The sequence below is a fragment of the Polyergus mexicanus genome, unplaced genomic scaffold (assembly GCF_030449975.1).
Source record: "Polyergus mexicanus isolate NDT 795.1 unplaced genomic scaffold, iyPolMexi1.0 SCAF_13, whole genome shotgun sequence".
Classification (NCBI taxonomy): Eukaryota; Metazoa; Arthropoda; class Insecta; order Hymenoptera; family Formicidae; genus Polyergus; species Polyergus mexicanus.
This window is the reverse complement of record NW_027223333.1, coordinates 6744696-6757859: the sequence shown is the minus strand read 5'-3', so window position 1 is coordinate 6757859 and position 13164 is coordinate 6744696. Positions and strand designations below refer to the sequence as shown.

Genomic DNA, 13164 nt, shown 5'->3' with positions numbered 1-13164 from the left:
GTATCTGAGGCTAAGATGTGTTGTTAAAAAAAAAAAAAAACAAAAAAAAATTACGATACAATCGCGATGAATGCGATGTGTCTCGCATGATTATGTAACGAATCGTATGCTGCACTCCGCGTAACGTTAAGTGAGACTCCATATATCTTTTCTCGATTCGACTGTTCGTACTGCGAAAGCTCGGCGCTCGCTTATCGAACTTTCACGATCGATCCGTGTTCGTTTAATCAAATTGTACGCTTTGCATTTCCACATGATACGTAGAGATATAATACTCATGCGATACATAATGGCCAGTTTATCAAGGAAGTGAGGCCCAATTTTCCGAGCTTAAATATTCTCCATTCGCCGTAATTGACATTATTGTTCTGTTCTCCAGATTATAATCAAATTTTCTCGATCGCTATCATATCGTATCATCAATATAAATATCGAATTCTAGAAAACAGCGTGATATTAATTGGATCTTTGAATATATGTACAAAAGAGATAATTTTCTAATAAAATCAAAATTAATTAAAATTAACGCAATTTCAAGACATATATTGTATGGAAAAATTAAAAAATGTGCAGAGATATTGTAACGAAACTTGAAAAGATGCAGTAATATACATCAAAACTGCATAATTTTGAAATGTTTAGAATTCTTTTTGAAAAATTTAAAAATCCAAAACTTGCACAATCTCGAGAAAATAGAATGAACAATAACATATGCTCTAGATTATTTCCGATCACAATGCTATGTATGTATTCCTTGTTTCTTTCACGAATTATCTCGCGCAATTTAATAAAAATTGGATGAATAGCATACAATTTATGTATCTGTAATACTATCTATTGAGAGAGATCGATTTCTATTTACCTTTTTATGTAATGTCATGCTGTACGTTTCAGAAATAAAGAATTTTTTTAAACGATGGATGCTAGACTTTCGCGGTAAATCGCGCGAGAAATTCTGCATTGTAACAATGAGAAGGCGCGCTTCGCCAATCACAATGCATTCTGAACCTGAACCGAGATATTCTGTTTTCCTTGCAGTTTTGTTGCGCTCTCGCGGTTAATAAGTGCGTGCAATCTCAACAGCTATTCTGTATTTCCGCATATAATGCCCAGAAAAGTAAGTACAATGGATATCGCTTCGTATACGAATAGTTCTTATAAACTTGTAGTAAAATTTATAGTTACATTTGTAGTAAACCTGCCTGTTACGAATATGTATCTTTTATATAAAATCGGTACAAAATAGTAAGCAATATCTCGTAAATCGACAATGAAAGTACAGCATGTGTTGCCAAACTGCGCGCTCCTATTTTGGGCAGTTAAAATAATACATCAGAAGATAATAATTGTAGAATCAGCATTAATTAAGCGTTAATTAAGAAGATTAACAAGCATATATCGCAAACTCATAATGCAGCCGTACATGATTCAACATATATTAAGTGACTAGCGGAAAATGCGAGAGTATCGTTGCTATAAAAGCATAGGTCATTGTCCTCTTAGGTTGTTGAAACAAATATTTTCTTGTAAGTCGCAATACACATATGCGTGTATGCTTGTAAAAAAAAAGAAAAAACTTCCGACAAGATATTTTCATACCCTATGTTGTGAAAGTAACTCCGAATGTTTAGTGAAATTGGCAAAACCAATACTAACGGTAGCAAATAGACCGAGTTTAGTTTCGTATGTATATGTGTGTGATGTTTTGTATACTTTACGTATTATAAAAACACAAAATATATATATATTAAAAAAAAGAAAAAAAGTCGTAGAAAGTTACATTGCAAGATAAAGAAAAATTAAGAATTACAAAAAAAGACACTTTTTTTTTTTTTTTTTTTTTTTTTTAACACGATCAGAAAGTGAACTTATAAATGAATTATCAATAGAGATATTTCGCTTACAAAAAGTATGTATAAATTAACTCTTTAAATGTTAATAAAATTTTTAGAAGAAAATAAAAATTTTAAATAAAATTATTAAAAAAAAATATTTGTTTAAAATCATGTTTTTATATTTACATGCAATAATTTTGTGAATCATTCTGATATAACAAGAACTATCTCAATATAATTATTTAAAAAAATTAAAACTGAAATCATTATTACTTATTAGAAAATATCTAATCGCTTGTGTCGCATAAAATTCTAAAGGTTATAATTGATGATATTAATAACTAATAGAAAGTATAGAATGTTGTTATTCGAGGGAGATCGCGTTGCGATCAGAATAAAACGGAACCACTTTTACGCCGCATTCTTGGCATTGAAGTTTCCCTCGTACCACACCTGACCCGGGTGGGTGTGGTGCTCGTGACGTATTTCATAAATCATTAACTAAGCTCGTTATAATATATATATATATATATATGTATGTGCACATACACTTGGCGAATTGTAAATATCAACTCGTGAGTTAAGCTGCATGCGTTTCAATTCGTTATAGATAGTTCGATTCTCTAACAGGTGTGTCTAACATATAATTTCAGGAACACACTGTGTTTAAGATTTTAAATGTAATGAAATTGATTGCAGCTGGATTGTTAAATATCTCTCCAAAATCATGCTTTCTTGAAAAATTCATTTTCTTGTGATTCAAACAAACACATTCGTGCATACATTTAAATAAATGAAGATTTTCTCTGTTATTTTAAATCATTGATCACTCTAAAAACTAACTGTCTTTTAAGAATTTCATTTAATATATATTTTGTCATGTTATCTCTATGCATTTGATTATTATTTAAATAAAGAGTAAAACATTTTGAGGATCCATAATTTTTTACTTTTACAGAAACATATATGTAGCTAATTTTCAGAGCTATCGTAATTAAAAATTAATAAAAATAACAGACAAATTTTGGAGTTATTAACTCAAACCAGCACTAGTATACTATACATCAAATTTTTTAATTTACTTTATTTATTATAAAGTAAAAGCTGCGTGAAATGTGCGAAAAAACGTGTCGTAATATAATATAACGCGAGCCATACTTAAATCTTACTTTTACCTAATTGTTATTTTTTTATGTAATTATCTTGTTTAATTGCAATTATGATGATTATATAATTCATGTAATGTATCGTAATTATGCAAATTAATTACTGCGGACCTTATAATAAAGATTGCAAAAAAGAAAATCAATTGTCCCGGTTATTGTTAGATTCTTCATCATTTGTGTTTTTTAATATTTCAAATAATAAAATTCAAACACAAAAACCAAATCAATTTTTTTATTCAAAATATTCTTTTGCTAAATATTTATCTTTCTCTTTCTCTTTGAAAGAAATTAATATATTTACTTTCAATTTGTTTAAAAAATTTTTGCAGATTGTTTTTTCGCTCAATTACTTATATCAATTTATAGTATTTTAATGATTTAAAGCTTCGCTGTTTATAATTCCTATTAGTACGTGCAGCGCATCCTTATCCGATATCATTATTCCGAATGCGATCAGCGATCATTATTCAGAATGACAACCAGTGTAAACTGCCGGCGGAATCCTTGTAAGGACACGACGTCAATTAAACCGCATTGCACGCGTGACGAGAGCAGACATCGCGTACGCGAGATAAAAGAAAGAAATACACAGAGAAGATTCCCTTGAGCCTCTCAAGTTCAGGACGCGCGTCTCCTATCGTTATATGGCCTAGGCTGGCAAGACGTTTGCATCATCGAGTCTTCATCACGAAGGCGATGGAGTTACAGACACACGGCTACGGACAGGCCGATTGCATCATTGAGGATCGTTGCACTTCGCGAAACATCCTCGGATCGGGCAAGATCATGGATCGTCCTCGACACACGAGCCGCGCAACCTCTCTTCGACGCTTCCGCGCTTCATTCAACATTTTCTCTAGGTCATTCGCGCGTAATGATTCCACGTGCGCTCTTACATGAAACGCGGAGTATGTTGTAAACGTAACGGACGAAATATGAATATTTCTACGATATCATATAAACTTGATTCTAAATCAAATCATCTATCAATCTACTGTACGCGCAATGTCAATAGCATTAATTATTCGTTTAAATATTTTCATCCAAATATTATTTATTTAAATATTAGTTTAATTATTTACAAAAATAAAAATAAAAATTTATGTATTTTTCTATAATTTAACCGCCTTATTTATTCGCAGTTTAAGTGTTATTAGAAAAGTATATATACATATAATTTATGACCAAGATAAAACTAATATTGCAAGATTAATAATAACAATTTTAATTCTATGTTATTATTAACAATGACATAATTTGATAATACATTGCTTAGAACCTTTATTACCAAAGCTATAATTATTTGATGACTATATTTTATTTCCTTCTGGTTTTTATTGATTTTCTCGCAGACGATATGTTATTCGCAGTGCTAATTTCGCAGGCAGCCTAACGACACGCGTATTATTATTAACATGGAATGAGCCTTTAATCGTATTAAGCCTGTTAAGAGTATTATGGCTCTGACTTTATTACGCGCCAGACTATAATGAAATTCTTCGGTCGGATTATTATCGGCCGGATTATTATCGAGTCACACGTCGTGGCTCGCCGCCATCAGGAGGAAATCGGCGATCAATTAAAACGCACCGTCGGCTAATATGTATCACCTGTTCGCAATCAACGATCGCCAAGTATCAACATTTCACAAAAGACTCCCCGCGAAGAATCGGCTCGCGCGCGTGTTTGCCTCGCGCCGCTTAATAGCTACCTGTACGCTTACGCGATATAAACCGGGCAGCTGGCATTGATCGCTGAGAATTTCATAATCGATCTACGGGACTCAATTGCAGGTCTGTTATTTTCCTCCTCCTGCTGTAATTAGATTCTGCGACTGCAAACTCTCCCTCCGTTAGAACTCATTCGTTCCGGTAAGACGATCGGCTAAAGGGAAATCATCGAGAAATATGTACTTGTCCGTACTTATTTTACGCATAACTATCCGTCATTTTTCTCTTGTTCGACGACCGTTTTGAAAGTTAAAGAACGTGTACGCACGAGCAAAGCTCAAGAATGTATACGTATAATCGTGCAGTTAATAGCGATTCAAGTACAAAGATAAATCATCAAAAAATTAAGACTTTTTATACGCCTAAATAAAGTGATCTTTTAAAATAATAACATGTGAAAGGCGAAAGGAACAGAAATAAACGCAATTTTAATCTGAAAATAAAATTTCTGCTAAAAGAGAAATTAACAAATATTACAAATTTTTTGAGAAAAAAATCTTGTAAAATAAAAAAAGTATATATAAATATATATTATACAATTATACTGTCCTTACATAAAGGAAGACGCTATCGCTTCGCATGATCAAAGCAGACAACTACTAGTTCACTTCCCGCAATTAACGGAGGTTATTGTCTCCCAACAATCACGATCGATTTTGTTTCTCCTAACACAATGCACAATGAATCATGAGATATAATATATGTATAAATTGTCGCCGTTACGACGACGCGATTTCGATTAGTAGAGTCGATTTCTCGCGAGAGAGATTCCACGATTAAATTAATTTATTTCCAATTAGATAGTCCCCGATCCGACGCATGCGAAGCTAGAAAAAGCGTGGATCCCGCAAAGTATGCAACATTTTAATTATGCGCCGATGCGTGGGACGAATCGCGCGTGACGCAACGGAGAAACTACGCATTAAAGGCCGCTGCAATTTTCCAGGAGTTTCGAACACGAGCAGTCACCGCTGTCTTTACGATTGCGCGATTTGCCGTTGATTAATACGGGATCGAGGCATGTATTTGTGCCATGCGATCAATTCGCGATGATAATGAAGGTGAAATATGCCGCGTTATCTTTTCGCTAATCAATCTAGTGCAACGGAATCGACGCGCCACTTTTAATTACGATCCAAGATGGTTTGTGATAATTTTTACTATCTTCCTATGTTTAATATATAAAATTCAAGCCTTCAACATATCGCGTTTCGTGCGCAACATAACTTGTGGCTACATTTTGAAAGATAATAAAAGTTGCCCGAATATATTTCAAAACAGTGCAAAAACGAAGAATTAGTTCTCGTTGCTCGACTGAGTTGATTGGGGCTAAATATACGGTAAACTTTAATAAAATACACATCGCGCTCATTATCGTATTTTATCGAAGTTAGAGGTGCGCGCATATAATACGCTTGCGGTATGTTATTAGAACGATTATGTAGCCGAGACACAATATTGCGTGCAAATGGCGTTCTAAGAAACTTTCATTAACCATACATCGAGCAAGTATCTAATAAAAGCAATAAATCTTTTCAAAATTTCTTTTGCCAACAAGATCGCATATGGAAGATAACCATACATGATTTCATCGTTTTTTAAATTCTCTTCTATTGCTTTTTTTATAACGACACGTTGCCATTTTTACTTTAAAATTAATTTTAAACAAAAACAAGGGACAAAGAAAAGAGAAAAAATACGCGTATAGTAAAAGAAGGGATGTTATATATATTTCAATTAATAATAAAATTCTGAATATAATTATTATATACGGAATGCAGCAGTTTGTAAGAGCGTTATTGTGTAAATTTACACTGGAAAAAAAAGTTAACTTGACTAAATCCGTTCAACTAATTACCATTCTCTTAATTGAAATATTTATACATTTAAATGAAATACGACATATTAAATCTAACATGACGTATATTCGACTTAAATATATAAATATTTAAAAAAGAAGGGTAATTGGTTGAACGGATTTAGTCAAGTCAACAGTTTTTTTTTCCGTGTATGATCGCATTAATACCCTTACCCGTTACTAGATGGCAAAAATAATTAACGCAGCTCGGCTAATTAACTCCTCTTGGAAACATTTTCGGTACGTAGTAAGGAGTTTTGCGGCGGTAAAACGGAATTTAATACTTAAAATTACAGGGTACAAATGAGACTTGAAGCAAATTGCCTTTTAATTAGATTTAAAAAAATGTCTGGAAAGATTCATTAATTATATGGTAGCACGTAGCTTTTATACGGAAGCAAATAGATTTTGTTATTTGCAAATTAGAAACATAAACGAGACTTTTTATTTATGAGATTAAAATTTTTAAATATTTAACTTCTATGTGTATAAGTTATATATATATATATATATATATATATATATATATATTATTTTTTTTCTTTTTAAACAATATAAAAATTGCATTAAGAAAAATTAATGCATAAGATTTTTTTTCTTACATGTTTATATCATTTGTAATTTATATTTGCATTATCTTTTTTATTAATTAATTCATGATACAATTTAGAGTCGCCTTTTTTTGTCACAGTGTAAGATTAGATAAGGTAAAAAAGATGATACTTGATCAAAACGCGATAAATCTAGTATATCCCTATATGTTACTCTACATAAATCACTTTCGCATAACAGTATATGCGTTGGCGATACAAATGCGTAGGCTCTCGTTGATAAAACAGCACATATGGATATATGCACGCCATTAGAACCGATGTATATAACCATGGAGAAAGTTCGGCATGCGATTGCCGAAGAGCGTAATGCAACCGACGTTAATGCGCACTAAAAATGGATCGTGTTTATTAACGGTGCTTTCTGCGATACGCAAGCCTTAAGCGGCCGCGAACGGATGCGATTTAGAATGAAGGGAATTGACGCGGATAGAAAAGTTGCGGTAGATCGAACAAAGACTAGCAGGAAATAGCGTCCCGGAATTTTATCGACGCGGAATGCAAATTTATGTCGAAAGTGATCTTATCTCTGATAATCGGTGCAGTCGAATCGCGGCCGCACAGTCATTGATTTTTTCACTCGATCCGCGAACGATAGATGAAAATGTTAAGCAGGAAATCCCGCTTATACCACATCCGGTATTTGCCGATTGAAAGCGTACATACTTCCCTTTTTGCTATGTCTCCTTTTGTAGTTGCGGGTGTCCATTTTTAATAATAAGAGAGAAAGTCCAAAGATATAAAATAATGCATAAACGTTACAAATTTTCAAAGATTAGTAATGCATCAATGATCATGTTGCATCGATAATAATCGATCTATTTTCCCATAATTTTTAATTACACCTCTTTTTGAACTGTTATTTATAACATTGAAACACGGAAATAATATTCGTTGAAACTAAGTAATATCAAATCGTATCGCGCTTTAATTAAAGCTGTACGACTATCTATTTCTATTTTTAAAGAGTTTACATATGTAACATGATGTAACATTGCGTCCGAATGCGTTTAAATCTACTAAAAAGTTAGCAACGTACACGTTTTGCTAGATATATAATTTTTGGAAATGTACAGTGATTTTTATATAAACAGAAATCTTTTATAATTTTACTTAACAAAAAGTTCTATTATTATAAAATTTGATTCCCTTTAATCTAAAATTTTTTCGGTACTTTCAATAGTTTAATTTACTTTTTTATCTAAAGCACTTCTTTTACATAACATAATAACAGTGAAACTGAATTATTAGAAACTTCCATGGCTTTAATTACTCGAGCGTATTTAAAAATTTTATTGTAAAAAAATATAAAGCACTTTGTTAATGTTTTTTAATGGTAATTTTCACATAATTATGTTTAACAGTTTTGTACGCGATTTATATAAAATATACTTGACAACATCGCGCCATTTCATGATTCGAAATCGTTCAACAGCTGGCATACAGAATCCATCAATCTTGCTATATGATCTATCCCATTTCAACTGATTACTAATGTCGATGTAACTGTAAAACGTTTATAAGCTTGTCGGAAAATGACGACTATTTATCAACGCGTAATAGATCCCATTATTATACCCTCACACAGATCTGATTCTATATATACGCACGGTTCTATCTCTTCCAATATATTTACAATAAAATTAATGATTTTAGTTTAGAAATAAAAGCAAATCATATATTAAAGTCAGTTAAAATTTTGTTCCACTTGATGTAATATCATCTTCGACTTTTACGCATCTTTCATACATTAAATCAAAATTAAATTCTCAAGTAAAAATTATAATTCTTAATTTATAATAATAAAAAAATATGAATTTATAAAAAGAACGCTTTGCAATCTTAAATTATTGTCATTATATTAGTGAAAGTAGTCGATTAGTATAAATTTGAAGGTTTAAATAAGATGCTTTGATTGAATAATACCACGCATTTCCATCGTGGTTTTTTTTCTGCATATAAATAAGTTTGTAAATTATTAATGACATATTTTAATTTTATTTACTTACACGTTGTGACACATTATATTACAGCAAAAATTATTTCCAATCAGATCAGAAAGAGCAGCAATGTAAGTCACATATGCATGCTAATTAATTAAAATATAGTTATAAATTATGTCAACAGAAACTTGCATAAAATAAAAAATTCGTATTCCATATTAATTCTTGTGTCGCGTTAACACTTTAATATTAGTAAATATCAGAACCAATTCCATTATGCAAAACAACATCAAATACAAATATAGCATATTGATATATATCTATGATATTATTTCTAACTCCATTTAATATATATGACCTGATGTGATACAATTTATATATGTAATCTTTGTCAATTAGATATGTACTGCATTTCAATTGAGATATTTTATTAAATATTTAAATGTGATATTCATTTTATTAAAATAAATAAAGCATATATATGTATATTTAATTTTGTATAATATTAAGTATATAAATTTTATAGTATCGCAATTTTTATTTTTATTCTATATTATATGGTATTCGAATAAATATACCATTGCGACAAAATTGTGCTAATCAAGCAGCAATTAATAAAAATGCATAATTTGTAAAAACAGTAATTACTCACAGACCATTGTATTGTTATAGTACTGCTGTATAGTATTGCCATTGTATCGCTTTTGGATTGCCACTATTATTGCATTATCGTTGCATTGTTATTGCATTGCCATTGCATCGCTGTTATATCGTTGTTGCTACTTGTTCCTAAACACATTAAATTAAAATGTATTTAATATATATTGAAATATATAATTTTTCTATATATATATTTTCCACATTATTCATAGGATCAAATTTCTAAAATATACACACATACACAAGTATATGAACTTACATACAATTCTCCAAATTAATATGAATATATTAATAAGTCCGATATTTTTTTTTTTGGTTCTTTCACATACTACACGAATATATAACAATAATTTCTTGATAATTCAATTAATACAATATTTTTACAACGCTTGTGTACGCAGAATTACGTGAAGTTGTCGCGCGTTCCCACGACTACGTGATATAACGTATTTATGCAAAATACGATAGCATGATACTTTTCGCGGTTCTTTTCCTTGATGCTTTTCTCTCAATATTCCCGATGTTACGTACACGCTTATTTGTAAGCAATAATATAATCTACCAACATATAATACCATAATATCGCCCGATATCTTTCTCGAGAGAGATACTTCCGATAATATATAATAATATAAAATATAAAGCACTTTGTGTCCGTTACTTGCAAAGATCATGTCTATTCTCAGTAACTTAATCATAACTCAGATATGTAATGAGACAAATGATTCTTACCTACGTAGTATCGTGGACATAATTATGATCGATGCGATGCATGATTATGTTTCTTCGACGCTACGAAACTCGATCGCTATTATATCCGCACATCCGCACTATCCAACGTCCGACGTCACAAATAATAATACACGATCATCGCAAACGAGCGCGAACACCGCCAAATATCTCAACTTCCGAATCCACTAGGGCACTTGCGACTCGACCAATCAGAAGCGAAGAAACTAAAATTACTTTACATGCATACGATTGGTTAAATTTCTATCTCTTTTTTTCTCTCTCTCTTTCACACGCAATCTATATTACTATTAAAAGCAACGAATTGATTATATCAAATAAATATTACACACAACGCGTTTGTTAATAATTAATAATAAAGATTATATCATACACATACACGTTTTATCATATTCACGTTTTATATTCGTCACGTTTAATATAGAAAATAACGCCAAATGATTTATACTATATCATGACAACAATATTTCATTATTGCATATATAGCACGTTTAATTATAGCGATAATTAGTATATAGTATAAAGTATAGTACAAGCTCGATATCGCTGTAGTCCGATGAGAAAAAGATAGATAAATAACAGTAGACACAGAGAGAGAGAGAGAGAGAGAGAGAGAGAGAGAGAGAGAGAGAGAGAGAGAAAATTGCGTGTATACATATGTTCGTGTAATATATAAGAAAAAGATCTACTGACTTAACCATCGTAAAAGTCGAGATGATATTAAGTACCAGTAAAAATTATTTTGCTACTTTGAAATATATACGACATCGCATTCCTAAGTGGATCAGCAGTCGTGTACTCGCGCCGTGTGTTCGTATGTATGTGAATGTAAACAAAGCGGCCGAGCGTCGAGCAGCTCGCTCTTCCCCTTCTCCCACCCATTCCCACTCCTCGCTCGCGCATGCCATCTCCATAGTCCTCAAAAGAAATTCTCGTCTAATAATATTTCGATAATCGAGAGAATTAGTTCGCAAACTTATTCGTATCATATATACATGGACTCGTTACGCACCTCGACATATATTACGCACTATACGCATATATACATTTTTTCTCTCCCTTTTTCTCACGTAATTTATATTATCAATAATGACAAAACGATTATCTAATCCTACTTGCAACTCGTATATTAATAATTAATGATAAAAATTATTCTGATGTTTCTCGCGTATTATATTTGATATACATATATACATGTGCCTTAAATCCGCATATTTTGTTGCTTCTTAACGAGGAACGCGAGTAGACATTACCTTACGCAATTGATCATAAAAATAGAGAATTTCCAAAAAATGAAATTTTTTTTTTTTTTCGATGGCCAATTATGTAACGTACGTATGTATTGAAGATTAAGATGCAGAGAATTTGACCAATCAGATCCAAGCGAGGATCTTTATTTTTTTTCCATTCTGATTGATTATGCCAATCTTAATCGTTAATGTATAATCTATGGATGTTTAGTGTCGCGTTTAGTAGAAACTAGCGCCAAATTCACTTCGCGATAGATGTATGTGATTCGCGTAGTACATTGCGCAGAACGCACATGTACGCGGTTCGCGCTTGTGTGCGTTATCCCTTCCATTGCTGACCCGTGAGCCGCGGGACTCGTTTCTGGCATCACTGTAGTACATGCTCGTAGTCGCAACATTGGATCATGGCGTCGTTGAGATCGAAAGTCGATAAATTTGATAATATCCGCGGATATAATCGCGATCGAGCATCGAAAGTGTACAAAAGTATCGGGCGATATCATTATATTATGTGTAGATACATTATATCGCGTACGTTTTGCAATTATATGCATATAATATCGGGAATGCCGAGAATAGCATCGGGAACGTCGAGAAAAGGTAGCGAGAGTGTTGAGAAAAATGGCGGAAATGCCGGAAGTAGCATCGGGGATGTCGAGAAAAGTATCGGGCGATCGTTAATATATATAAATATAGTATATTTCGTCGTCAATGCGAATATGTCGTAATTCTATATATATGTCGTAATTATTATATATAAACCGCGCTCGTAACTACTAAATGTTAATAAAGTTACCGAGATCGCCTGTAAATAAATGCGTAATGTTGAAAGTATCGAGAAAAGTATTGAACGATTGTTATATTATGCGTGAATACACACGCATAATATAATCGTGTCGGTAGTGCGAAATATTGAGAATGTATGACGTTTTCGGAAAAGGAAATCCACGCGATCATGAAAACGACCGAATCTTATAAAATTCAGATGAATTCGTCATCATTAAAGAATTTGGTAGGATGATAGCGTCGTTGCAACAATCGGTGAGTAAATTCATTTATTATTTCGATAATATATTTAATTATATTGTATTATTCGCATATTTTGACAGACTTTATTATTCTTGCTGCACTTTTGCGATTCGATAGATAAATATTAAAGAAAAATATTGTTATTATTTCAATAGAAAATTTAAAAAATTAGAATAATCAACAATGTGTGTGTGTGTGTGTATGTGTGTGTATACGAGAGTATTCGATTGTACGTATCGTAAATCTAAATATGGATAAGGAAAAACGCAAATACTAATTAATAATTATAAATTCTACATAGGTGCAGCATTTATAGCAGATAAAGGTATGAT

General features: G+C 31.8%; 1 long non-coding RNA gene across 2 annotated transcripts in view; it reads right to left on the bottom strand.

Moving 5' to 3' along the window:
• The window catches only part of LOC138938555 (uncharacterized), a 45847-nt gene extending 35107 nt beyond the window's left edge, over positions 1 to 10740 (bottom strand). The window contains exons 1-2 of one of the 2 annotated variants that reach the window (XR_011447722.1): positions 10536 to 10740; positions 9796 to 9932 (exon numbers count right to left, since the gene is read on the bottom strand). This is a non-coding gene — a long non-coding RNA (uncharacterized lncRNA). The remainder of the gene's footprint in view (positions 1 to 9795; positions 9933 to 10535) is intronic. The other variant, XR_011447723.1, reaches the window with a different exon arrangement.
• Between the last annotated feature and the right edge of the window lie 2424 nt (positions 10741 to 13164).